The sequence below is a fragment of the Echinops telfairi genome, unplaced genomic scaffold (genome assembly GCF_000313985.2).
Source record: "Echinops telfairi isolate 266 unplaced genomic scaffold, ASM31398v2 ScPeMD7_18;HRSCAF=68, whole genome shotgun sequence".
In the NCBI taxonomy this organism is placed as follows: Eukaryota; Metazoa; Chordata; class Mammalia; order Afrosoricida; family Tenrecidae; genus Echinops; species Echinops telfairi.
This window is the reverse complement of record NW_022103915.1, coordinates 40816294-40821689: the sequence shown is the minus strand read 5'-3', so window position 1 is coordinate 40821689 and position 5396 is coordinate 40816294. Positions and strand designations below refer to the sequence as shown.

Here is a 5396-nt window from a genome sequence, read left to right as displayed (position 1 = left end):
GCACTTTAGCGTGGATGACTTCATGGAGTCACCACCCCAGTCTTATGAAGCTGACATCATTACTCTGGTTTTGTATGAGGAAATGAAAGAGCAGAGAGGGTTAGTGCTTTGCCCTTGTCAGACAGCTGGTAAGTAGGAATGCTGGCATTTAAACAGAGGTCATCTGACTCCTAAAGCCATACCATGCCGCTACACTGGACTGCCTCACAACGCTCTGATCCCTACCGGGAAGGGGTGCAGACACTGTAGAAGGCCAGTCCATACAAACATTCCTAGCTACATGTCTTGAGCATCCTTTTACAGTCCCACCTTTAAGGAACTGGACATTGTCATGATGTTTAGCAAGTTTCCTACCTGGAACAGTAGTGTATGAATGAGTAAAGATATGAAATTAATTTGCTGGGGTGCTGTCACCCATTTCTTTGGGAAGAAAGACTTCCAGAGGGACATAATGATTTTAAATGGGGATGCTTATCAACTATGTAGGGAAGGGGAAGGTCTCTGTTGTGAGGATTGGTCAGGGCAGGGGTGGAGCACCATGGTAGAGGGCTCTAAGTAGTCAGGCCAGCAGAACCAGGGGAGAAAAAGCAGGCTGTGTGGGAGGCCACTGGCGACCTGTGTCCACTAAAGGAAAGGGCATCAACACTGGTTGAGCATAGGCTATCTACTGGAACTTCATGTTTGTGCTTTCCTTTCTCCTCCCAACCATCCTATTAGATAGGTGCAGGGTAGCATTCAGCCAGTTCGCCCCGGTTCGGCAGAACCGATACCTAATTTTTTGTCGAGTTCAGCGAACTGGTTCTTAAAATGGCACTTGTAGTCAGGGTTCTCTCTAAGGTGGGTGCCTGCCCAGCCCCGCGATGTGAACATCACAAATTTACATTCTTTACCCTTTAAAAAAAAACATTCATCTTCACAACAGCGTATTCAAAGCATCTACAGTAATGCTCATTCTGTCTCCAGGTATAAAAAATTAGATGGAACTAAACTCGTAATAGTTCTTTATTCATTTTATAAAACTTGTTTTACGTTTGATGAAATACCACTGCCTGTAAGCATACTTAGAGCTGCAAAGCAACACTCCCAACTTGGAGGTGGGGCAGGCGGTGGGATGTTGTCTAGCTCCACTTTGCTTTCTCTTTTGTCCACTGCTCTCGTGTGGGTTCCAATATGGACTGTGTTCATTGTTGACTGCCTCAGGTTTTGTACCTACTTGTTCCTTTTGTTTTTGGTTTTGTGTGGCTTATATCTTATCTCCTTCATTCAACTTGGGAGGTGCGTCTGTACTTGTGAGGGGTGCCTGCTGGAATCCCCCGGCTGCAGGTACATGTGGATGGTGTCGTTTGTGGGTTTCCCTCCCAGGGTCCCCTGGGAGCACTGGCTGCTCTGCTTGGTCTTGTGCACCTGGGAGGATCTGAAGGTCAGGCCCTCAGCAGAGTCACCTCTCCAGGGGCTCCCAGCTTCTTTGTGTTGTGGTTGGTTCCTTGAATCCTTGTTCTTTTCTCTACCTTCTCTCAGGTGGAGAATCAGCAGTCCCTCTGGTCTGCCTGCCTGCAAGGTGACTTGGTTTCTTCTTTAACACTTTTGATTGTGAATTAGGCGAGGTTTTGCATTTCAGATTCACTGTTGTCTCTCTCACTTCCAGTTAGAGCAAGCCTGTTTTATTATAAATGGCTCTTCCCATTGCAATTGGTCCAGCTCATCTACAAAGGACCGGTCACTGCTATTGCCATCATGTTGCAGGAGTCTGAGGAGCAAAGCCAGTTGCTGATGGGTTGATTGAACTCATTGTGACCCCGTGTGTGTAGAGGTATAACTGTTCCGTAGGACTTTCATAGCTACTTTTTCACAAGCAGATGAGCAGGTGTTTTTTCTGAAGTGTGTCTGGGTGCATTTAAACTTCTGTTTGGTTAGCAGCTGAGTACAGCGTGTACATCAAGGTACACCATGACGATGTCAAAAGTCACTGCCTTTGAGTTGATTCCGACTCCTGGTGATCCTGTAGGGCAGGGTTCAATCGCCACTGTGGGTTTCTGCGGCTGATAACTCTTTATGGGAGTAGAAAGCCTCATCTTTCTCCCACTGAGCAGCTGGTGGTTTCGAGCTACTGACCTTTCAGTTACAGCCCAATGCGTAACCACTGTGCCACCTGGGCTCCCTCGGGGGTCCCGATAGTGAAGGTTCTTAAACAAGGTGTGTGTGAGAAGAGTATAAAATCTGATTGGATGACATTTCTTGTATTTTCATTGGCCAAAATATTGGGCAATTATGCTGGAGAATGTGTTTGTGTGTTGGGAGAGGGTAATTAAGGGTAAGACATCAGGAAGTCTATCAGGTACTTAAAAATATTTTAAGCCAGAAGAAGAAAAGTTTTAAAATACAAGTTATCAGTCCATGATATTACATTCACAAACTGTTGGTAGCAGAAATCATTATTTTAGGAAAGTAATGTTTCTATTTTCTATTATATATTATATTATATGTATATTGGCTTTTTATTACACCTAAGCGTTTCCCTTGATCTAGATAAATAGTTAGCAACATCAGATTAAATCAATGAAATCAACCATGCGGCAGGAATGCTTATCTGATTGGCAAGTCCACAAAGCCTCTGACTTGCCTGAAGCCGCACACAAAGCCCAGACCTTAGTTCTTTGGGGTACCGATCCAGGTCTCTCTGCACACCACCTCCCCTACACCATCAGACAGTGAGGGGGTTCAGGCATACCTGCCTAGTTCAACCACTTCCCATTCAGAGCTACAAAGTCTCCTCTCACAGATTCATCCCCAGCGATGTTCCGAGAACACTCATTAAGGGTTGATGCAGGTGTTTTACATCAAACATCTAATGAAGCCATTGTGATGGATGAGGTGTCCACAATCTAGGACAGGGACTCATCTTTTGTTTCTTCCTGTCTAGTCTTTTCTTTAAAAACAACAACAAAAACCCATTAAAGATGCTTTGTATCAAAGTTGTGGCTACAAAAAATACAAAGGTTAAACCCACAGGCCTAGAGGAAATTGGCAATCCTGAGAGATGCCTGAAATGTCAGCTTTGAACTTCATCTTGAGCCTGTAAGCAGGAGAACCCTGACACCCAGGGTCCCAAAGGGGTGGGAAAAGGGGAGGTGGGGGGATTTGAGGAGTGACCCTATGCAGCACCTCTGGTAGTGTGGGAGGGGACTCAGAGCCCGGCACACAGAGCTTAGTCCGGAGGGCAGGACTGTGCCTGCAGCAGGGCAGAAAGCGAGCCTGGCCTGGCCTGGCATTTCCTGGCATTTGGTAACTCTCAGGAAGGGTGTCTCCCCACCGACTGGGCACTGCTGTAGCCAAGCGGCAGAGCCTGGGCACTCAAGCTGGGCTCAGTGCAGACTGGCTAAGGCTCGGCAGCCCGGTTTCCAGACCTCAGTGTCCAACCCCAGAGAGTGGCAGGTCTCAGAGCCTCAGGCCAGAGTGGGAGAGGGGAAAGAGAGGCTGTGTGAGGTCTCTGGGCTGAGGTCAGTCTAGCCCTCAGCAGAAGCCAGGACAGGGGCCAGACAGGGTAGAAGTGGGGTCACCATACAGAGGGGGACAGGCATGAGGCGGGGACCAGGGCCGGGTGCTAGGGCACATGGACGGCTGCACGGACTTCTGCGGATGCTGGGTCACCAGCAGCGACGCGACCTCCTCTTAGCGCTCAGTCAGCAGCTTCTGCACTTGGTCCTGGGTGACCTTGGTCATATCCCAGTCGCCCACCTGCGTGATCATGTCTCCAATCTGCAGCCTAGCAGTTTCAGCAGGGCCGCCCCCAGACACTCGTGTGACACAATTGTTCCTCTAATCTTCCAAGAAGAGATCCTGGGAGGGATCCCGGTCAATCCCACCTCCGATGCCGAAGCCCAGGATTAAGTTCTACCTCGACGGGGTTTATGAATTTCAACTCTGCACAGTGGCAGTGAGCAGCTGGCCAGGGATGTGGGACATCTCGACCCCAATGCTGGTAACCAAGCACCAGCGCGCAGTGAAACATTCTGGTGTTTCCAGTGTGTAATTCTATCTATGTTTGTTTTTTCCAGTAGAACCTCAGTACGCGACCGCCATCAGTACTCGGCATAATCGCATTTCGACGCAAAATGTCGAGAAAATGTTGCATCGGAGCTTGAACGAAACATCACAGTCCGACCCGACACAGGTGATCTTTGTAAACAAAAGCAGTTTGTGTTTTGGTCACTTGGCATTAGTTGGCGTTGTTAGTACGCGCTGTTTAAACCTTTTGCAGCTGTGTTCCAAGCGTTTTGATATAATTTTTTTTAGTTTTTGTGGCTTTTTGTACAGTTTTCAGAAAAAAACACATGCGTCTAAGAAAGAGTTTTTTGAAAAGAATCAGCATGATAAAGAACTGGTTAACCATGTTATTGATATTGTTGATGATAATTTAGTAAACCCTTTTAGAAAACAGTTCAGGAAATGCCAACAGCAGACCACATTAAACAGATTTTCTTTTTTTTTTAAAAAGAGAAAGCCAGCCAGGTCCTAAACTCTGAGAAGCAGCTACCAGTTGATCTTATGGATGGGCATTCTCCTCCAAACAATGACTCCCTCTCCATCCCTCCTCTCCACACCCGTGTCCACAGATCCAGATCCTCATCAATCTCAAGGTATGGGCCCTGCTGTAGTTGTTAAAAACTTTTAAAATGTTGTATCTCTTATTTAAACTATATTATTTAACTCTGAACTTATTTACTTTGAATTTCTGTGTAATGTTTTGTATAAAAAGGCAAGGTTAGGATAAAAACTTGGGGGTCAAGAACGGACTGATCAATTTCAGTTATTTCTTATGGTAAAAATTGATTCAGAACTTGACTGCATCACATCTCGACGCTCCTTCTAGAAGGGATTCGTGTCGAAGTCTCTGGTTCTACTGTACACACGTAATATATGAGGAATTGAAAGTACTGTGGCTTGACTCAAGGGCACCTTGGTCATCAAAACGACATCTTTGTTTTTTAACTCTTTCAAGAGGTCTCCTGTCCGATTTGCATAGTGCACTATGTTGTCTGATTACTTGACTGCAGCTTTCACGGGTGTTGACAAGTGACCCACAAGAAGTGTATTTAAACTGATTTTAATCGTTGCATGGGACCTTATTATATGGATGTGTTAGTCTGGGCAGACTAGAGAAACAAATTTATAGACACTCATGTGTATAAGAAAGAGCTTTATATACAAGAGCAATTGAATATTGAGAAAACATCCCAGCCCTGTCCAGTCAAGTCCATAAGTCTGATATTAGCCCATATGTCCGATACCAATCTGTAAATTTCTCTTCAGACTCACGAAACACATGCAATGATGCCGAATGCAGGATGATCACAGGCCAGTAGTTGAAAGTCTTGTGGATCCAGTGGTGGCAGAAG

At 46.0% G+C, this 5396-nt stretch overlaps 1 pseudogene; it reads right to left on the bottom strand.

The window, feature by feature from the left end:
* Nucleotides 1-3510: 3510 nt before the first annotated feature.
* LOC101663157 lies at nucleotides 3511-3963 on the bottom strand (annotated as a pseudogene).
* Between the last annotated feature and the right edge of the window lie 1433 nt (nucleotides 3964-5396).